The following is a 23,773-nucleotide window of genomic DNA, read 5'->3' as shown; positions in this document are numbered from 1 at the left end:
GAAGTTTATTTCCCTGCAATGCGGCCGAGATGAATCATTCACTTTCTCTCCTTCACTCTTCCGCTTCTGGACACCAGAACAGGGTGCCTGCACTTGCTCTCACAGATGGCTTGGTGGTCTCGATGAGCACAGCTCTCTCTCCTCAAGCGAACGCGTGCGGCAATTAGCAGAGCTTTGTCTCACTTCCCTTGCTCGCAGCACAAGGGCGGGCCTCGAAAATGGCTGCACTCTCTCTCTCTTCAAGCGATTGCATGCAGTCCGTGTGCTGGCGACGCTTCGCTTCAGGCATGCATGGCGGCGATTCATTTCCAATGTTGCTCGGCCTTTTATTTCCAGCAAGCAAAGGTTTAAAGCCTTTAAAAATTAAAGTGGGCCAAGCCCAGCAAGCTAAGGTTTAAAGCCTTTAAAAATTAAAGTGGGCCAAGCCCTTAGTCCCACACATGCTTGAGTGCGGCGCCTTGATGCTAGCTTCTTGCTTGCGAAAACAATGCTTGTGTGCCAAAACCAAGTGAGGGTACGAAGTGAAGGCATCACTCTTCAATATGCGCATGCTGCCACGCATATGCTCATGTATTAAAACATAGTGGAAGGGCGGAAAAAAAATGCAACAGCTTGCTACAAAGAATATTGTAGTTATGAGAGGAAAGGCAATATAGCCATGTGCCATGGAGTCCATCGGTATATCCCTTTTCTCAACATGCTTAATAAACATGATGTAAATGTTATTGAAAAGTAGATGTCCCTTTGCAAGGTAATGTTGGATTTGGGATAGTCTTCAAGTGTTTAGCATTTTGGATAGTCTTTTGGTGGTGGTGGGATTTTTTGGTCTCCTTCTTTGACAATCCACACCATTTGCATCCCCCATGATGTATGCATCTCAAAGTGGCAGTGCATAAGCCAAACTCCTATCATGTGTAAAACTCAATTATCGTAAGTTCACTATTTACAAGAAAAATCTTTATAAATAGACTTCACAATGGTACCCATCTGAGAGATATATCGGCTAGAATCCAGATGGAAAGTGGGTGCGTCCCCTAGTTGAAAAGCACCCGTGATAAAGAATATGAAATGTCAAAATGTTTCTCTAGAGCAGATGAAATATTGTGACCCTATGAAGAAGAATCGATTGCATGTATGCATGTACTTGTAATGTATACATATACATCACAAGTATACATGTAACACATACATGTATGCTTATACCTGTAATGTATATAATACTCAAGACATGGAAACAACAATTTGCATGCATGCAATGAAAGGTATCTATATACACTACAAGTATGCGTGTAGGTGTGTGTATACATGTACATGTATGCATGTACTTGTAATGTATATTCGCAAGAGTACAAAGAATCAACGATTGCATGCATGCAAGGTTAATGTATGCAATGGAAGGTATCAATACACATTACAAGTATACATGTCGGTGCAATATACACATACATGTACTTGTTATAATGCATATACTCAAGACATGGAATCAACAATTGTATACATGTAGGTGCAATATACACATACATGTACTTGTTATAATGCATATACTCAAGACATGGAATCAACAATTGCATGCATGCATGCATGCAAGGTTAACGCATGCAATGAAAGGTATTTGTGTATATACATGTTTTATATAGCTGAGTGAGTTTACCTGGATTATCGGTGAAGAAGCGAAGAGAAACTCATTCTCCTGGTGGGATGGCTATTGTGTTCATGGTAGGAGGGTCAACGAGGTTGAAGTGGTCTGGTTCTGAATGTGCATTGTAGTTGCCTAGGCCCATGCCCACCACATAGAAGTTATAGCCATGCAAATGGAAGGGGTGGCTCTTAAAAAATAGGGTTGGTGTGTTTTGGAGCACCGTCTACTACTTTAACTTTGGTCCTAAACATTGCAAACTTGTTCTCTATAGAGGGGCCCGTGTAGTTGTAATTGTGGGGTAGGTGCCCATTATACTTATTGGAGTGTTTGTACGTAATCCACCAAGTAGATATAGCCCACAATATATCCGAGAGAATGGAAATGATGTAGTGGATGGGAAACATTTTGGGTCACATTCCATTGTTGTTTCACACTGTGAATACTGCAAAGAACCCAATCCGATAATGGGTAGGGATCGTAAGCCTCTACGGGGTACAACTGAGAGACCAATGGTTACTACAAGGTATGAAACTATGATAAGATTTTTTGTGCTCAAGGAAAATGCTCAAAGGATGTCCCTATCCTAAATCCCCAATAGATAATAAAATTAAGATGAATGATTGAAACCTTAGGAAAGATTACCATTGCGTGGTCGATTAGATATGCACAGATGCGCAATCCAAAATAGAAAGTGTATGGGCAACAAGGGAAGTCGGTGCTAACGGTTTTGGAAGGAAGGAGACGGGCTATGATATTTTTATGGAAGGAATGGAGGCGGTGATGAGAAAAAATTGAGAATTGGGGGAAGATTTTGGTGACTATCTCCAGGTGGATCTTTGACGAGAGAGATGAGAAAGTGCAGAGAGTGACTGCAGTGGAGAGTGTCTCCTCCTGTAGGTTGGTTTGTTTTGTTGAAGGTTGCAGGGTGGAGTATCTACAGTTATTGAAGCTTTGCAGACAAGAAGAAAATGCAGTAAGAAGGATTGTTTGGATCAGAGTAAAGGGTGAGCTAGAGAACATAGAGTTGGATAGGTGTGTCCCCTAGGCTCTCTGAGAAGTTTCTTTGTTAGAGACTTGACCCATTTTGATTTCTTCTTGACTGGAGCTGTTTGAAGGTGAAGCTTTGAAGTGATGTTCTTGGGGTCTTCCTGAGGGATATCCTTGAGTTTATTGGGTGTTTCCTTCTTATGTTTATGCTAGGTCTCAGGAATGTTGACACAATGACGTATTTTCTATATCTGAAGCAGACAGAGTTTGGTTTGTGATGTCCTTTATTTTGATGTCTCTGTTATGAAGAAGATGTTGTTTTCTTTAGGTTTGTGGTGGAGATGAAGCTTATGAGTGTGTGAGTTTGAAGATTGGGGATCTCGTTATGGGTCAGTGCTGCTGACTCAGTGTGTCAGTTGAGTAGAGAAGATTTTGAGTCTACTGGGTGTCAGTTAACCATCAGAATATCAACAGAAGGTGTAGGAACCTTGCTTTGGTTTGTCTGAGTTAAAGGGGAGTGATCCTGAGTCACATCTGATAGTTAGAAGTCTGTCAAAGGTCAGGTGTTAGCAGTCAGAAGGCTTTGTGGTCTGAACGGTGTTTCTGTGGTAGCTAGAGTTAGGTTGGAGTCAACTGAGTGTCCACCACATGGTAGGATTCATGTTTGGTTTGCGTGTCTAGAGGGTATAGAAGTTCTAGCTGATGTAGACTAGAGAAAGCCTCCAGCTGAGTCATTTTAGTTGGTTGGTCAGGTATAGTCAGATCTAAAGCAACTGTGTGTCAGTTGTAGTCAGAAGGTTGTCTATAATGTGATATCCCTTCAAGTTTAGAGCTACCAGAGGGCCTGTGTGTGTCAAAGGACATTTGGAGATGTTTCTATTTCAACTAAAGGGTTCTAAGTCAGTTGGTTTTGTGTCAGATTGCACTTGTGTTATATATATAAAAGAGAATGATAGGGTGAATAAGTACATGAATGATAGGATCGATTAGCATATAGATTACTTGTTTATATGAAAAAGAGAATGATGCGTGATCAATATTTTTTATTTTGAGATTGTTTTCAATAAAAAATGTGTATGTGTAAGATAAACCCCTTCGTTATGATACCTAATAATAAAAAAGAAGTTCCTTAATGGCATAAGACTTTGAAGTCTTACCAATGTCATTTGTGAGGCTAACTAACTTTATGTAAAAGTAGTAAACTAGTTTAATCATTATATTATTTGGAGATTGGTGAAGAACCATAAACTTTTGTGTTTATGAAAAATATTTACAAAAAAGGTGTTTTGGTTTAAATATATATGCACTCTACTTTTCATTAAAATTTATACAAACCTGACTTGGAGTTAAATGCAATCTTTAAATAAATAAAACTCGTGTATCACAAAGAATGTAATTATGAGGAAAGACGAATGAGCCATGTGCCATCGTCAATGGATCTCCCTCTTTACAATAATCTTAACATACTTTTACAAATACTCTATACTTGCAAAGAATGTAGTTATGAGGAAAGGCATATGGCCATGTGCTTTATTTATGCTAAATGGGGTGGTTTGACCTTTTTGTTGAACAAATTAATTGACCACCCTCTGTTGGAAGAAATTATCATATTCTAGGCTTTTCTAAATAATTCAAGTTGATGTGAATGAGTACTAAGGCTTTAAAGAGTATGTATGCATGTGATTGGCAACAAACTATGAATGAGTTCTAAGGCTTTAAAGAGCATGTATGCATGTGACTGGCAACAAACTAAGGCTTTAAAGAGTATGTATGCATGTGATTGAATGAGTACTAAGGCTTTAAAGAGTATGTATGCATGTGATTGGCAACAAACTTTGAATTCTACTAATGTGTAATCGACAACATTTGGTGCGTGAATAACTTGGAGCCTCAAATAAACAAACTAAGAAGGTACATGAAAATAAATATGAGCTTTAGCGCAAGTAAATATGCATTAATAAAATTATAAAAGGCAAGGAAGGTATTACTATCACCTAAATGAGTGATATAAATAAAATAATAATCTATAATTATTAGTAAATTTTACTTAAAAATATAGATTTACAATAGTTAACGTTTTTTCAATAGATCGTGTATTATTAAAATATTAACAATATTCAACACATTGTAAGTTTTTCAATAAGTTAGAATAACTAATAGGGTGGATTAGCAAATATAATGCTTGTATTGGAATGATGTGTGATCATTTTTTTGGGATATTTTTTCAATAAACAAATTTTGCATGTAACAAAAACCCCTTTATTATGATACTTTTATGATAAAAAAGGTGCTGATCCTAAGAGTTTCAAGTCTTGTCAATGTCATTTATGAGGCTAATTTTATACTAAAATATGTAAAAGAAGTGAACAAGTTTAATTATTATAATAATTAGAGATGGTTGAAGAACCATGAAATTTTACGATTTTAACAATTTAAAAGGGTTTATAAGAAGGTGTTTTGGTTTGAAACTATATGCACTATTTTGTGAAGGTGTTTTGGTTTGAAACTATACGCACTACTTTTCATTAAAATTTATATAAACATGACTTGGAATTATTAAACCTTCAAAAAATTTGGGTTATTCTACACTCGAAAAGATTGTAATTACGAGGAAAGACAAATGAACCATGTGGCATACTGAATGCAACTCCCTCTTGGACGATAATACGCTGCACTACTTCTCACTAAAATTTATACAAACATAACTTGGAATTATTAAACCTTTAAAACATTTGGATTATTCTAGACTTGAAAAGAGTGTAATTACGAGGAAAGACAAATGAGCCATGTGTCATACTGAATGTAGCTCCCTCTTTACAATAATCCAAATAGATTTTGTAAAATACTCTATGCTTGTTACAAAGAATACTGTAGTTATGAGGAAAGGCAATATAGCCATGTGCCATGGAGTCCATCGGTATATCCCTTTTCTCAACATGCTTAGTAAACATGATGTAAATGTTATTGAAAAGTAGATGTCCATTTGCAAGGTAATGTTATTGAAAAGTAGATGTCCACTTGCAAGGTAATGTTGGATTTGGGATAGTCTTCAAGTGTTTAGCATTTTGGATAGTCTTTTGGTGGTGGTGGGAGTTTTCGGTCTCCTTCTTTGACAATCCACACCATCTGCATCCCCCATGATGTATGCATCTCAAAGTGGCAGTGCATAAGCCAAACTCCTATCATGTGTAAAACTCAATTATCATAAGTTCACTATTTACAAGAAAAACCTTTATAAATGCACTTCACAATGGTACCCATCTCAGAGATGTATCGGCTAGAAACTAGATGGAAAGTGGATGTGTCCCCTAGTTAAAAAGCACCCGTGATAAGGAATATGAAATGTCAAAATGTTTCTCTAGCAGATGAAATATTGTGACCCTATAAAGAAGAATCGACTGCATGTATGCATGTACTTGTAATGTATATACATATACATCACAAGTATACATGTAACACATACATGTATGCTTGTACCTGTGACGTATATAATACTCAAGACATGGAATCAACAATTTGCATGCAGGCAAGGTTGATGTATGCAACAATGAAAGGTATCTATATACACTACAAGTATGCGTGTAGGTGTGTGTATACACGTACATGTATGCATGTACTTGTACTGTATATACTCAAGAGTACAAGGAATCAACGATTGCATGCATGATTAATGTATGCAATGGAAGGTATCTATACACATTACAAGTATACATGTAGGTGCAATATACACATACATGTATGCATGTACTTGTTATAATGCATATACTCAATCTTACATGGAATCAACAATTGCATGCATGCATGCAAGGTTAACACATGCAATGAAAGGTATCTGTGTATATACGTGTTTTATATAGCTGAGTGAGTTTACCTGGATTATCGGTGAAGAAGCGGAGAGCAACCCATCCTGCTGGTGGGACGGCTATTGTCTTCATGGGCAGGAGGGTCAACGAGGTTGAAGTGGTCTGGGTCTGATGATGCATTGTAGTTGCCTAGGCCCATGCCCACCACATAGAAGTTATAGCCGTGCAAATGGAAGGGGTGGCTCTCAAAAAATAGGGTTTGTGTGTTTTGGAGCACCGGATTCAAAGTCCACTACTTTAACTTTGGTCCCAAAGATTGCAAACTTGTCCTCTATAGAGGCTAGTTATATTGGTATAGAGGCTCGCTGGGAAAATTGGTCTCGAAGGTGTCCGTTGCAGTGGAGGTGGACATTCCCGGCAAGTCAGCAGCATTCTTGCTTTCGTAATATGCCTGGTGCAGGTATGAAGAAGTCAAATGAAGCAAGCTTATACCGATTAGTTAATTGATGTTTGATTACACACATCAAAGATCAATGATGATGTAGTGATTAGTGAATATTGCAGGTATACTAATTAATTTCGTAGATCATGAGGCTTCAAACGATGATTAGTTGCTGCCGTAGAGGCGTTAAGTTGAATATGAGATCTCTTACTTGTAAGATAGAGATGTTGGGGGCGACAAATGTGATGTTGTTGATGGCCGTAGAGATTTTTTGTCCCTCCGGGCCGTAGCAGGTTTGTCCGGCCGGGCATTCTTCAAGCGAGTATCCCACGGTGAAAAGGAAGCTTTGGTTGACAGTCTGGGGCACTAGCGAGGGATACGCCTTGCTGTTTAAGCTTCTCAAGCTCCCCACATAATCAAGGGCATAATCAGAGCCATTAGCGGCCGGAATGAAGGTGGGAAAAGTATAGAGGCGCTGATCGACAGCTTGACTACTGTTGTTGGGGGTCGTGGTGGTGGAATTAGCTGATCCTTCATAGATAAACAAGGCGGTTGTGGTGGTTTTGGGGTATGGGACCTTGTCTTCTCTAGCCGGTGAGTATGCGGATGCAGCGATGACATAGCTATCACTGTTACTAGCACATCAGCTGTCTGTCCAGGCGCTAGCACTATCACATCTGTTGTATAAGGCTTACACAGTGTGCAGTCTGTCTCCACCACTGTCAACTTATGCTTTGCGACCTGAAAGAACATCTGAAAATTCATGGCCGCATTGATCACCCTCAGTAGATACATCTCCCCCTGCTTCACCCTCACACTGGTTACATCTGGGGAAAACACCAACAATTCTAATCAAACTTTAATCACGCAAGCTGGTCACAAGTAGATTTGTTCAAAATAATTAATTCGTTTAAACTTTGATCTGCTTTCGGCCTCTGCACCTTGCTGTGAATAGTTGTAGAGCAAGCCAGGCTGCCCATTGATAGTGGTGGCATCAGACAAGTTGTAGCCTCCCCCATCTGCTAGAGCAAATTTCTCAACATCCAACACGTCCACGTTCCACCACTCTCCTGCAAGATCAAGTTGAAAGGTAAGCATTAATTTACTGTTCTCAACTAGGGGCGGGTGGCACGTACGTGTGCAGCTGCTGCGGCCACATTACAAGAAATGTGCTATCTTATCTCTAGCTATATATAGTCTAGTACAGATTCACCTAAGCTCTAACCCTTGCGAGTGATCGAATTAGCTTACCATTGCACAAGGTAAGCCTCAATTAAGTGTTGTTGCTACGAAGGTGCAGCCGCATTATATATATAGAGAGTCCGAAGCTTTTATCTCTAGTTAGTATGGTTGCCTTCAATATAGTTCTAATCCTATGGCTAGTGCGATGATTAGCTGAGCAGAGTGATTATGCACTATATATAGGCTATGATCGATGATTAGCGTATTAACATAATGTGATTATGCGATATACATGGCTAGTGTGATGATTAGCTTAACATTGTGATGATTATACTGTATGGCTAATAGTTACCTAGGATGATGTGGAAGTCCTTGGTGGGTTGCACGAGGAAAGGGTACGGCTTGCCGTACTTGGGCAGGATGATGAAGGCGCCGTACACGGTTGCCCGGAGCCAGCTGAGATGGGCGTGCCAGAAGAGCTTCCCTTGCTCTCGTACGACTCTGAAGTTGTGTGTGAAATGGGTGTTCGGGCGGACAGGGCACTGCGTGATGTAGGCGGGGCCGTCGGACCAAACTGTGTACATCTGCCTCACTCCATGCCTGCAGCGGTAATAGATAAATATTCAAGCTGATGCAGGCGCATTACGAGATTAATACAATTTGCAAGGTCATTGATCTACTCATTACAACAGCAGCTGCTGAATAATTACAAGGTAATTTAAGAAATCATGAAGGCCCCAATTAAGGATGATTTAATATACCATAATTATTATAATAAGTATATCGTCTCGAAGTATCATAATAATAATTACCAGTGAATTGATTTGTTTTCGACCACGTGATTAGACACTCTCACGTTAACTGTGTCCCCTTGCCGCACGTAGATAGTAGGCCCTGGGAAGAGCCCGTTCACTGCCACCAGCTGCTTGGTATGGCAAAGGCGAGTAACGTTGGTGTAATGCACCTGATCGATCATAAGCAAACACGATCATAATTATAATTGTATCCTGAATCGATATTCCTGGTCTTATGATTACTTACAGCGGCTAGATTATAAGCATTAATATTCCTATAACTGTACTACTCTTCGTTGATCAGTTTGATCGTTCTATCGTTAATCCTCCTGGTCATAACTACGTCTGCAGCATGATCTAAGCACTGATAATCAAACTCCTATACGTAGAGTTTGTCGATCGTATTTGACTACTACTGATGATGATTAAGTTTGATCTTAACGATCATTAATCGCTCTAATTATAAGTGTTGACCATAATGACCGAAAGCCTAATTTGTGGCTTAATTGAGATAATTGCTACCTTGAAATCAAAATGGTGTGTCATGGTTCCGTCGTCATTGACGACGGAGCCTGCACAGGCTAGACGCCCTAGTATAAGCGCCGATCCAAGGAGGAGCAACAAAGAATGAATCTGAAGAATGGAGAAGAATATAGTCATTAAATTTGGGCTGAAGAGAATAGCAAATTGTGGTGTGGTGTAGGATGCGATTAATAAGAGAAAGCCAAGCCAAGCCAAGCTAAGCTAAAAAGAAGAAGTATGATTAAAGAATGTCGATCATGAGTGGATTAATATTGAACCCAGTACAAAGCCTTGATTAATATTGAACCTAGTACAAAGCCTCGATTTATATTGTGATCCGTGTAGCATGCATGGTTGACACGGTTAACCCCGTAAGACAAGGTCGTGGAACTCTGTTAATTAGACCAAGCACGAGCCCCGGTTTTCATTAACAAGATCATCTATCTTCACGCAGCCTGCGGTTTTTGCCATCGCCACAAGGACCAGTATTATTAGTTTAATACCGCATTTAAGACAAGCGTGACCTTGGTTGCTTGAAATGTGACTAAACAATGCACAGTTGTTTACTTACTAGCTACTGGATGCCATTTCAAACCAGATAAGCTATATTATTCGTACATTAAATAAATGTACGAATATTGCATTTCAAACCGAATGAGCCATATTCCTACATTTAATACATGTCTTAGGCCCAGTTCACACTGAAGCGGCGGAAAACACACTCAAAAATGAGCAATTCCAGGTGGAAAAGTTAAAAAATGCACACTTCCGCCACCCGAGTGTTCACACAGAGGGCGGAAGGAAGACTGCACTAATTATCTTCCGCCGCCCAGTGTGAACCTTTTGGGCGGCGGAAGAAAGAATAAAACAAAAACATGGAAAGTAGAGCCAAGAGTTGATTGGTGCCAACATGGCACTTTTTGCCAAGTTGGAGGGTGGAAGAAGTTTGTTCCAAGGGGGGGTTGGAACAAAACTCCCTTTTTTCTTCCACGATGTGGCACCTCTCAACCTTCTCTTCCGCCGCTCTATGTGAACACTATTGTCCATATGGCAACTTTTTGTTGGCTTCTACACTTTTTAAATTCCTTCCGCCGCCTTATGTGAACTGGGCCTTAAGTTGCCCAAGGCCGAGAAGACCTCTGTGTCAGGTGCGAGGGCGCAAGCAAACCAACGGTCGCGAAGGCTCCGAGGCGAACCAAAATGGCAGTCGAAAAAGTAGATTAAAAATGAAATTACCAAAATAATGGAGTTTTTTCAAACCCCCCTAATATGCTCTTAATGATTTAAAAGAGGGTTAGTAAACGGTCTAATGGGAGGATGCCAACTTGGAAAAAATGTTGGGTTGTGATCAAAGATTTGGGTGCTATAAAATGTCACTTTGAAAGGCTAAAATGTAATTTTTGAAATCTACTAGTCACTTTTTGATACTAGGATGTCACTTTTGAAAGCAGCTAATTGTCACTTTACACATCAATTTCCAAATTTGGAAATTCTCTCGTTTAATTATTAAATTAATTAGAGATGGTTGAAGAACCATGAACTTTTGTGTTTTTAACAATTTAACAAGGTTTATAAAAGAAGGTGTTTTGGTTTTAAACTATATGCACTCCTTTTGTGAAGGTGTTTTGGTTTGAAACTATACGCACTACTTTTCATTAAAATTTATATAAACATGACTTGGAATTATTAAACCTTCAAAAATTTTTTTACTCTACACTTGAAAAGAGTGTAGTTATGAGGAAAGACAAATGAGCATGTGTCATACTAAATGTAGCTCCCTCTTGACAATAATACGCACTAATTCTCACTAATTCTCACTAAACTTTATACCAACATGACTTGCAATTATTAAACCTTTAAAAATTTTCGATTATTCTACACTTGAAAAGAGTGTAATTACGAGGAAATACAAATGAACCATGTGTCATACTAAATGTAGCTCCCTCTTTACAATAATCCAAATAGATTTTGTAAAATACTCTATACTTGTTATACAAAGAATGTAGTTATGAGGAAAGGCAATATAGCCATGTGCCATGTACTTTATCCGTATTTTCCTTTTCTCAACATGCTTAAACATGATACAAATGTTATTGAAAAATAAATGTCTCTTTGCAGGGTAATGTTGGATTTGGCATAGTCTGCAAGTGTTTAGCATTTTGGATAGTATTTTGGTGGTGGTGGGAGTTTTCGGTCTCTTTCTTTGACAATCCACACCATTTGCATCCCCCATGATGTATGCATCTCAAAGTGGCAATGATAAGCCAAACTCCTATCATGTGTAAATTTCAATTATGGTAACTTTAGATGAGGACAGACAGAAGCGTATGCGCTTTGTGGTTGAGAGGATCAATCTCACCCACAAGCCATACTATATGTCAAGAAGAGTCTTCGGACTGGTGAAAGGTAGCGGAGGGGGGGACGAAGGTGGCTTGGGAGGAGGTGCTCTACAACAACCTTAAAGACCAAATTGAGAATGCCACCTACCCAAAATAGAGACAAAGATCAGCCCCAACCTAACATTAGAGGAGTTGGGTAAAAGAAGGAGGGAAGCAGGCAGGATGGAGGAGATGCAAAGACAACTATTGGGACTCTAGAGGGAGAATGATGAGACAAAAAGAGAAATGGTAATGATAAAAGGGGTTTGGCTAACGAATGAGGAGGTAAACATGCAACTCAAAAAGCGATGGATAGGGCTAAATAAATCCAAGCAAGGGCCAAGGGTCAGATCATCTTAATCATAGAAGAGCACATAAAAATTAGAAGAGAGGTGCAGGCCAGAGCGGACAAAGGCAAAGTGGAGCTAGTGAAGGCGGAAGCAAGACTAGTAGTTTTGGACGCAAGAAGCTCCCACAGGTGTACAAATTGGAAGTGGAGAAGATGGAACAATGGGAAAGACACACAGTGGAAGACCTAAAGGAGGTGTGGGGTGAGTATCTGAAGAAGATGACAGAGGAAATGCAACCCCCCACACCTACCTACCTACAGGCAGATGTTTCCCTTCTAGGATGGAGATAGAAATCCGAATGAAGGATCCAAAAATCCAAACATAGAAAAACTAGTAGGATCCGATCCTACAAAAGCCTTGGGAGTTGCAAAACATAGCCAAGGAAACAAGGACGCAGGACCCAATGGAGCAGGCAACAACAAAGAAAAGAAACTACAAGTGCAAAATGAGCAGGAATGAAACAAAGAAAAGATTCACAATGCTCAAAGGTACAGTCCAAGTAGCCTAAGGGAAAGGGAAATAAGCTGATATTTTACAAAGGATCATCAATGGATATAATCCCTGATGATGAGCTGCAAGAACATTCTTGGGGAAAAGCTGGAAGAAAGGGCAAGTGATGAGGCCTCTCTTAGAGCCCAGATTGAAGAGCTGGATGGTCTGCTCGTGGAATACAAGGAGCAACAAAGGTAGAACGGGTTGACGATAAAATCCCTCAGGAAGGAAATCGAATCCAAAAACCATGCCAACAAGAACACAAGAGGAGGAGGAGGTAAAATGAAGGTGAATGAGTTGAACATCACTTTGATGCCCCTGTCGATATAAAGAATAGGAAGGATCAGCTGGATGCCACAAGAAAAACACATGAAAAAGAGCTAAAGGCATCCATGGCTGAGCTCAGGAAGAAAAGACAAGAGCAGGTGGAGGCATCAAGGAAAGCACATGTTGCAGAGGTGAGAAACAAAGATAAAATCACCTAGCTGCCACAAGTAAAACACATGCAGAAGAGCTGAAGGCATCCATGGCCAAGCTCAGGAAAAGATAAGAACAAGTGGAGGCATTAAGGAAAGCGCATGCTCCAGAGGTCCATAGCAAAGATAAGATGATTGAAGCCTTCCAGGGCTAGGCCAAAAGGGAGAAAAGGGAAAAAGAAGCCCTACAACAAAGACTCTAGGAAGAAAGGGTACAAAAGGGCACAACCATGTGGAAAGAGATAGCCCTCAATCAAATGAGGAGCTTGATTCAGCCTGCCAAGCAAGTAGGTGCTGTGCAACCATCTATGGAATTGCAAAATTCATGAACCAATTAGATGTGTCACAAAAAAAAGGGCAAAGCAGCTCCCAAGCAGTAGAGTAATTGCACCAAGAAAAAGTCCCTCATCTATATCCCGAGGAGTGCAAGGAAGTGGTAGGGTATTATGACGAAAGGATCCGGGTGAGGCGGCAACAACCCATGCACAAGGCAAGATTGCCAGTGGCCCTCACCAACAAAGTTACCTAATAGAAGAAGAGAAGGCACACTCTAGATTGGAACCAATAGGAAGACCACCATACGGGTGGAAGTGGAGTCAAGGGGAAAGGGAGAGACCAAGAGAGACCCAGGAGACTCTGCTAGAAAATGATGCCATCATCCTAGAGCAAACAGAGCCACGTACTTTTGCACTGGGGATGGCCACATTGATGTAATGGAAAGGGACAAGAAAAAGTACCCATATGCCAAGCCCATTGACGTATAGTTCCGATGAGCTGGTGAAAGGACTGGACTTGGGCATACCTAGGTGAGCAATAGGAAGAGGGTTTAGGAGCCCAAGTATGCCCAGGAAAAGCCCATAAAGTTTGTCTCAGGAAGTCTCGCCAAACGGATGGAGAACCGGATGAGGAAGGCTAGAATATGCCTTCGAGTTTCAGACCCGGATTCTGGAGATAAAATTTTTGTTTTGATTTTTTCAAAAATGAAGCAGTACTAGACGGTACTGACAATAAGTCATTGTGGGCTTGGATGCTGGCACAGCATCCACTATGATTGCCACAGGTGTGGGGGCCATCCAGCTGTCTGACCACTGCCCACCCTTGCAACCAGCCTCACCGCCGAGTATATCTGTTGGGCAACAAACTCTCGGAACATGCATCTTGATTCTTGTATCAACCTTATAACCAAATCTCTCCAATGGGTAGTTCCCCAACAGATGTAAAGGAGCAAAGGGAAACTATCTAGGGATGAGAGATATAGGATAGAGAAGAGAGTCGAGAGGACAATTAGGTGTGATACAACATTGTTCTATGGGCTCAGGCTTTTCTCTAGTGATACAAGTGATTTATCTGTGCAATTCTAGATTTTTTATACTATATAAGTCTATTTGATTTCTAGTTTGTGTTGAGCACTTTCTTGTCTGGATATGTCTTCTCATTTGGGATCTGTATTCATAGTCATTCATATCTGTATTCATTTGGGATCTGTATTCATTCATATCTGAAGGGGACTCCTATCTGGAAAGATGATCATGAGCCATGTCAAGAATCCTGTTAGATGCAAGAATTGATCTCTGTGCTAGCATGACTGACTCCCTTAGCCTAGGCACATCGGTGGTGCAACACATTAGCATTAGTATAACGCATTGGGCATAGCTGCATTAGTCATATCCAGGGATTTCATTAACATCTTCACAATTTCGTGATCACGTTAACAAAACCTATTATTAATATATTAAAACTTGTGATCACATTGTATATTCACATGACTTGAGCAATGACCTGCAAAAACCTATTAGTCCCGTAACCCCACTGGGTTTTTTTGTTTCTCGGCGGGCCCGCCGGGATATCTCAATATCCCGATGGGCCCATCGGGAAACAAAAGAAACCCGGTGGGGTTCTGTCATGTTTATAAACATTGCCCGACACCCATCATGCAACTTTTGGGGAGATAGTCCTTGTTTTGGGGGCGTGATATCTCTCCTCAAAGTACTTGTAGAGCTCTCGAGTTGCTAGAAGTGTCCTCTTGGGAAGAATGTCCTTATCTTACGGGCTGTCATCTTTCCTTGTAGGCACTCCTAAGGCTATTGAGCCACTTGTCCTTAGTTCTTTGAATTGGGGGCAGGGTGTGGTTCGTAGCTAATACTTGCGGAGATTTAGGGACAAAGTTGGAGTCATTCAGCTTCACATTTGAGCTACGTAGGTAATCTACCTCATTCATTAGGGGAAGGTTGAGGTCTATAGGGGCCCTTTAAGATGCCATGTGATTAAAAGGTTATTAAGAAAAAGGGCCAATCCTGTGATGCCGTGTATACAAAAATGTTGGGTGATTAAAGGTGGTCAAAAGATTCTCTAGAAGATGCCTTTTTGTACTTTTCATTCCCTAAAAGTGGGGGGGGGAAGTTTTTGAAACTTCGGACATCCATAACTTCTACATAGGAGCTCAAAATTTGTCGGAGATTAGAGATCCAGAATCTACTCGCTGAGCTCTTTCCATAGATATGTCACATGATATGGTTTTGTCCACTCAATTTTAAATTCAATTTTGGCGGGAAACTTTGAAATTCAAACTTCTAGCCATTTGAAGAATAAGAAGGTATCTAAAGTCAAAGAAACTTAACATTTTAACAAAAAGTCATTAAAATCATAATATGGCAGCTTAAAGGGCCCCTATAGACCTCAACCTTTCCCTAATGCTGCTTTATGAATGGTTTGATAGAGCCAAGAGTCCTGCTTAGGGGCTTGTATTAGTTCTTGATACTTGATATAGTTTAGAGTAGACAAGAGTCTATTGTCCTATACTAGAGTATTGGGCAAGCATAGATCCTTGATTTTCTTTGTGAATGTTAGAGGAGGTTTGTTGTCCTATACTAGAGTATTGGGCAAGCATAGATCTTTGATTGTGTAAAGTATCCTTAATTGGGTACAAAAGGCATCCTTCATTGAGGGTGCAATGTGCATTGTATGCATGCTATCAAATATATGGTTATGTAAGTATCCAAATAAAATAATTCATGGTCTAAAAACTTTCAGTCATCCTTTGCATTTAGCGTGAATCGTCATGGATATCTTTATTTTCTAAAGTTAAAACAATAAACTACGTATATGATGATCATCCTTCATTGGGAGTGCAATGTGCATTGTATGCATGCTATCAATTATATGTATCTTAATCTTAGAACACACATTCATGCATTCGTCTTATCGTGATACTAAAGGTTTAGCAAGGATTAATATTTATGGTTATGTAAGTATCCAAATAAAATAATTCATGGTCTAAAAACTTTCAATCATCATTTGTATTTAGCATGAATCGTCATGGATATCTTTATTTTCTAAAGTTAAAACAATAAACTACGTATATGATGATCGTCCTTGATTGGGGGTACAATGTGCATTGTATGCATGCTATCAATTATATGTATCTTAATCTTAGAACACACATTCATGCATTCGTCTTGTCGTGATGCTAAAGGTTTAGCAAGGATTATTATTTATGACTATGTAAGTATCCAAATAAAATAATTCATGGTTTCAAAACTTTCAGTCATCCTTTGCATTTAGCATGAATCGTCATGGATATCTTTATTTTCTAAAGTTAAAACAATAAACTACGTATCTGATGACCATCCTTCATTGGGGGTGCAATGTGCATTGTATGCATGCTATCAATCTCGGGGGGGTCACTATATGTAGAATACCCCTATCGCGTGCGTTCAAGGCCTATATTTTAAATCCCTTATCTGTGAATTTTTTAATCTATATAATATCCCCTTTTCTTTATGAATATGTAAAAAAAATTAAAAATTTTTAAATCATACCCTTATGTAAATATATTTCTGTAAGTTTCATAAATTAAAAATATGCTTCTGTTGAACGCACGTGATATTCACATTTTTTTGTAAGTGACCCCCCCGAGCTATCAATTATATGTATCTTAATCTTAGAACACACATTCATGCATTCGTCTTGTCGTGATGCTAAAGGTTTAGCAAGGGTTAATATTTGTATCTTAATCTTAGAACACACATTCATGCATTTGTCTTGTCGTGATGCTAAAGGTTTAGCAAGGGTTAATATTTATGTAAGTATCCAAATAAAATAATTCATGGTTTAAAAACTTTCAGTCATCCTTTGCATTTAGCATGAATCGTCATGGATATCTTTATTTTCTAAAGTTAAAACAATAAACTACGTATATGATGATCTTTTGAGTTTGTGAACACGTTAATGAAATCCTTTCTCATTGTAAAAACTGATTGTACAAATTACCCTACATATTAGAACTGTGGATGAAATTCTCCATATACGAATGCTGACATTGGAAATAACAACAGCTATGGTAATGTCCGAAATCAGAGTGTATGAAAGATCACGCCCGATGAAGCTGTAGAGACGTCAAATTGGTCTAGATAGTAGAACTGTGGGTGCAATCTCTGAGAAGGTAGACAAAATGAGCATGTCAAAGCTTGGTCCTATGGAGCTTAATGGTGTTGGCACATTTTCTCCTTTCACCTCCACTGGTATGTTCTCATAAGCATCAAAGTGGACGACGTGCATATCTATTGCATCTGCTTTGACCGTAATATCTGGCTCACTAGGATTTAGAATTGACATGCTGATTTTGCCCATTGCCCAACTTCGGCCGTGACCTTCATACAAACTCTAATTGCGGGCATTACCATAGTTGTTATTTCCAAAGCTAGCATTCATATATGGAGAGTTTTGTCCATAGTTATGATTGCAAGCCTCATTGTTTTTGTAGTCAGACCTTGCAAGATAGTTTCGAAGTAGTTTTGTGTTATGTGATGATCTTTTGTGTTTGTCAAGATAGTTTCGAAGTAGTTTGTCTGCTGTCTGCTGATGTATGTTTTATAATACGTGAGTGACTTTGTTGTTTTTTCATTTGTGTATTCATTGTTATATGCTTGCTTGAATAGGTTATTTGAGATGGAGGACAATGTTGGATCCAGTGATACCTCCAATAGAGTCCAAATTCCAAATAGTAGGAAAAAAAAGGCACCTGAGATAGAGTGGCAATATGCAATTAACGTCGGTGATCGATTCATAGATTGGGAGTGTAAGCTATGCCACACAATAAAATCAGGTGGGGCACCTCGACTAAGAGAAAACTTTTTAGGCGGAGCGAAGAAAAAGTCATGTACCCACCCCTCTGCACCTGCAGTGGCCAAACGCATAAGAGAAGAAATTCAAAAGAAAGATGCAAGAAAACATTACACTCCTACCATTAATGCATCAAGGCAGCAACAAGAACACTGTTGTTCTAATCATCAAACTCCGGCTACATCGCTTGCTTGTACTCCGAACGTCAATGTGCAACCAAAAAGTAATCTACCCAGTGCGTCTTCCTGCAAGCCGAACTTTGACGTAGAAAATATACCCATGCGTCAAACTTCATTGCAAGAAAGCCTACGTCAAGGTCGGCTCGATGATGCACAACTCGCCCTTGCTGAAGCAATGTACTTTTCTGGGAGTGCTATGATGATGGTGGACAGTGAGCATTGGAAGAGAGCATGGAAGAAAATTGGTGAGTTTGGACCAGGGTTTTCACCGCCTATGTACCATGCTATGCGAAATGATCTATTAGAGAAATGTTATGCGCAAGTAACAGAACGTGTACAAAGAATAATTCTTAGCAATATAGAGCTTTCTGGATGTAGTATAGTAAGTGATGGATGGTCCAATGTACAAAGAAAACCATTAATTAATATAATGGTTGTTTCACCTAGAGGTGAGACTTTCATCCGTGCCGTGGATTCTGCTGGTTCAATTAAAACTGGGGCTTACATTGCTCAAGTCATTGGCTCTATGATAGAGGAAGTGGGTGCCAAAAATGTAGTCCAAATCGTCATAGACAATGCAAAGAATTGCAAGAATGCATCCAAAATCCTAAAGCGGCACTATCCACATGTTTTTCCGGTAGGCTGTGATACTCATAGTTTGAATCTTGTATTAAAAGATTGGTATAAAAGTGATGATACCAAATGGTTTGTCTCACAATCATTCGACACTGCTCTTGTGAGATTCATGCTCAAGAGAGAGAGAGTGTTAGATATTTGTCGACCTTGCATGTCAGTTATGTTAAAGCTTCCAGCGGAGACTAGAGAGAGAGACGGGGGGAGGAAGAGAGAGAGAGTCGTGACAGATAGAGAGAGAGGGAACATTAGATGACATAGTCAATAGTTTTGTGAGTTCCTAAAGAGAGGAAAATAATGTTTAGTATTGTTTTATATTTTAAGAAAATAGAGGGAGAAAAGGTAGTTTATTAGGGATTATGTATATTTTAAGAGAAAAAAAAAGAACTCCTCATCTACACACCTATCGTGAGACAGAGAGAGAGAGAGAGAGAGAGAGAGAGTTGTGAAGTGTATCATGAGAGAGAGAGAGAGAGAGAGAGGGGGGGGGAGGAAGAGAGAGAGAGATATATATATTCATTTTTACGAGTCATGACATCATGAAATTAAACTTAAAGACAATATGATGTAAACTTTGATCCATGAAATACTCATGCCACGTTACCAACCAAGTATCGCATGGATCACACACAATAAAAACAATACAAGCCACATCAAGCAAATTTACGACATTTTTCCGACCGCGTTAACGATCAAATGCCCCAATATGCAAAAAACAATATATGCACTAGTGGATGACACCAACTTGCCATGTTAACGACAAAATGCTGCCCGAATCTATGGGAATACGAATAGGATATGGACATACACTGGCCACATTGCCGACCATATGCCCGAATTTGACAAAGGGATGGGAAGGGAAGGTGACATCGCCATAATGATACTATGCTTACCGCGTTACCGACTAGTACCGCTACGGCGTGCCATACTTACCATAGGACACAAACCATCCGCGTTATCGACTATGTGCCCCACGATAAGCACCATTCCGAAGAATGGCCTTACACACACCCCTCGTGTGGCGGACCACCCACATCTTGCCGCGCATTGCGACCATGGGCGGCTGCCCGCACGAACACACACACACCCACAACTGTCATTACCTATGTATACTGTCAGCATAGAACTCCCAAAGGGCCCCCCGGCGGGCCCGTATATATACAAAAATGTAGCCCGCCGGGCTAAATGAGACCTCGGCGGGCCCGTCGGGGTTTTAAAATTCTCGGCGGGACCGTCGGGTATTACAAAAATCTCGGTGGGATTTTAGCCGGTTACCAGGGAACCTCCCACCGGCTTTTTTGGGAACATGTTAACACATGTTAACACATGTGTTAACATGTTAACACATGTGTTAACATGTTAACACATGTTATTAACAAAAAAAAATTGTGATCACGTGAATATAAAATCATTGGTCGTGTCTCCTCTGAAGCCGACTAGGTGGTTTGAAACCACACAAGTTTCGGGTCTCGATCGGACACCGACACTCTTTCATCCAGTACATATTAGTCAGGATGAAGCTTTTTGGGGTCCTCAAAGAGGTGGCGGGTTCGTTCTGCATCTACTGCATATTCTTGATAATCAATAGGCTCCTTGAAGCTTATTTGATTAAGAGGTGTCACCCCTAGTGGAGGTGGTTGCGATCCCAAGACTGGTGGAGGAAATGGCACATTGGGTGCATGGTGCATGCTCTTTGATATGAGTTGTTGCATTCGATAATCTACTATTTCTTGATTTGTTTTAGGACTGAAGACTATCGTTTGTTATGATGCTAAAAATGCTAGCTGTGGTCTCGTTGTATTCACAATGGCCTGTAGGCATGTTCAAAAATCTTCGGCTTCGTGATCATAACGCCCAAAAAAGCTACACTTACCATTGTATCGAGCCCTTAAAATTGGACACATGTCCTTTTGACGACAAATGGAACACCAATGTAACTCTCTCCTTGGGTACATGTGCGCATTGTACTATGAAGCTTTGCTAGCCTTCATTTCCTCTTGGAGGGCTTTTGAGAAGTCAGTCCAAGTCATTTCCACTGAAGTATTACCTTTAGCTATACAACTTTTACAATGGTGGTGCTACGCCCGCTGGCTTCTGTTTTGTTGACAAAACAAACTTAGAATATAAAGCTCTTACTCCATGTATCATTAAGTCATCCTCAAGTTGGATGGCATTAGCTGTGACATCCTCCCAGGTGGTGATACCTCTAATGACCAAACCATTATGGATATGCTCATGTTTAAGCCCATGGATAAATTGTTCAAGAAATTGATTGTTAGAAAATTTCTCATGTAGAGCATAATGAGAGTTCAAACGCTTAAGACGACTAATAAAATCTCTCATTGACTCATCTTCTTCTCCCTCAACTTTGTGCAATTGTGAAGCCACACTCCACAAAGCTCCCTCATGCACAAATTGCTTTAGGAATAACCTTCAAAGCCCAGTAAAGTCTAGACATTATTCAATTCTCACCAGCCTTGCCATCTAGTGTAAGGCTAAATGTGTTGGTCTTTTCAAGATCATTCCTCTCACCTAAGGCCTCACAAACTTGATTGAAGACCTCCAGATGTCTTCTAGGATTTCCGTATCCATTGAACTTGTGCATAGGCTTCGTGTGTGTAGCCTTTCTAGACCTACTCCATCCCTTATCTCTCATGATGGGTCCTATACTTTCAACCATAGCTCTCTGCAATGCTTGCACAAAGGCTACTGGATCAATTAGAAGGGTTGTTGCTGGAGGTCTTGGTACAAAAGGGATAACATGTGGTTTGAAGGGTGCTATCTGCGGAGCTAATGGCATGAATCCTATAGGTGGGGGGGGGAGTACAAGAATTCACATAGGTACCGATCGCGTATGGCTTGGGGGGGTTCACCTAAAAATATGTAAGTATACCACGTGATTTCAAATGAAGGGGTTTTTTCATTCAAAATTTTAAAGTAAATTTACAGAAATAGGCTATAGAATGGGTTTTTAAATTCAATTTTTGAAAAAAACCCATAAGTCCATAAAGAAAAAGGGATCATTTTATTCATAAAAAATTAACAGGTAAGGGGTTTTTCTAATACCCCTTGAACACACGTGATACATAGGGTTTCTAGAGGTCAAGTGTCAACAATCAGAGGCTTTGTGGTCTAAATGGTGTTTGTGTGGGTAGCTACAGTTAGGTTGGAGTTAGCTTTAGGGTAGGATTCCTATTCGGTTTGAGTGTCTGGAGGGTATAGAAGTGCTATCTGATGTAGAGGAGACAAAACCTACATCAGCTAAATTGGTTTAGTTGTTTGGTCGAGTAAAGTCAAATTTGAAGCAGCTGTGTGTCAGTTTTGTAGTCAGTAGGGTGTTTGTAATGTTATATCCCTTCAAGTTTAGAGCTTCCTGAGGGCATGTGTGTGTGAGAGGACATTTGGATAAGTTTTTGTTTTAGCTCAAATTCCAAGTAAGCCGGTTCTATGTCAGACCACTGAGGTAGTTTTCATGTAGGTGAAGATTAGAGAAGGGTTAGAAGAGGGACAGTTGGGTTCCCAGGAAGGTCTTGGGGTTGTGGCTGTGGAGTTAGCTGATGTTGATGGACAACAAAGGATCTTGGAAGACAACTTTCTAACTGGGGACAAGTGGTGGTTTTTGGAAGTAGTTTCTAGTAAGTTTAGAATTAAGCTAGAGAGGTTTTTGGTGAGCTAGATGTCAACTGTGGTCAGGAGAGGCTCTTAGGTGGGTGGTCAGAGCTTTTGGAGATCAAAGCTAACCTAGCAGGACATCAGAAAGAGACAGCTATACAGTTTAAGGATCTTAGAGTGTGCTTAAGTGTCTGCTTATGTCGGCAGCTGAAGACCAGGGGACATGACATGGGTGTATTGGTGCCTTCATTTAGTATTAGTGCTGGGTTGTGGTGCTATTGGTAGATCTCTCATGGTGGTGTGATTTGGAGACGAGCTATAGAGGCAAGTTCTCCTGGACACATCATTGTTTTGGTGCCTCCACTAAAAGGAGGGATTTGAAGCACCCTTTAGGTTGTATGCAAGTTTGAGAGTTCTCAGTAGAACACATGGCAACTCATGATGTACCTGGTGTTCCATGGACATGTTGGAGAGGATCAAGATGGTGTGATTTGGACAAGTTATAGCGCTAGGTTCCCTTGGAAACATCATTGTTTTGGTGCCCCCACTAAAGGAGGAATTTGAAGCACCCTTTAGGTTGCAAGTTTGAGAGTTCTCAGTAGAACAAATGGCAGCCCATGATGTACCCGGTGTTCCATGGACATGTTGGAGAGGATCCATAGGATTTTGTGGATGGATTGGAGTTGTGTTTTACTTGTGGCATCTAGCTGATTTTATCTTTGTTTCTCACCTCTGCAACATGTGCTTTCCTTGATGCTTCCACCTGCTCTTGTCTTTTCCTGAGCTCAGCCATGGATGCCTTTAGCTCTTTTTCATGTGTTTTTCTTATGGCATCCAGCTGATCCTTCCTATTCTTTATATCAACAGGGGCATCAAAGTGATGTTCAACTCATTCACCTTCATTTTACCTCCTCCTCCTCTTGTGTTCTTGTTGGCATGGGTTTTGGATTCGATTTCCTTCCTGAGGGATTTTATCGTCAACCCGTTCTACCTTTGTTGCTTCTTGTATTCCACCAGCAGCAGCAGCAGACCATCCAGCTCTTCAATCTGGGCTCTAAGAGAGGCCTCATCACTTGCCCTTTCTTCCAGCTTTTCCATGGGCTGACCAAGAATGTTCTTGCAGCTCATCATCAGGGATTATATCCATTGATGATCCTTTGTAA

The 23,773-nt window shown here is 40.2% G+C and overlaps 1 pseudogene; it reads right to left on the bottom strand.

The window, feature by feature from the left end:
• Nucleotides 1-783: 783 nt before the first annotated feature.
• On the bottom strand, nucleotides 784-23,738 carry LOC147618336 (laccase-4-like; annotated as a pseudogene).
• Nucleotides 23,739-23,773: the final 35 nt, after the last annotated feature.

This window comes from Cibotium barometz, chromosome 35 (assembly GCF_041138505.1).
Source record: "Cibotium barometz isolate CiBa-2024 chromosome 35, ASM4113850v1, whole genome shotgun sequence".
NCBI lineage: Eukaryota > Viridiplantae > Streptophyta > Polypodiopsida > Cyatheales > Cibotiaceae > Cibotium > Cibotium barometz.
Note: the sequence above shows the minus strand (reverse complement) of the source record. Positions and strands in the feature narration are given on the sequence as shown.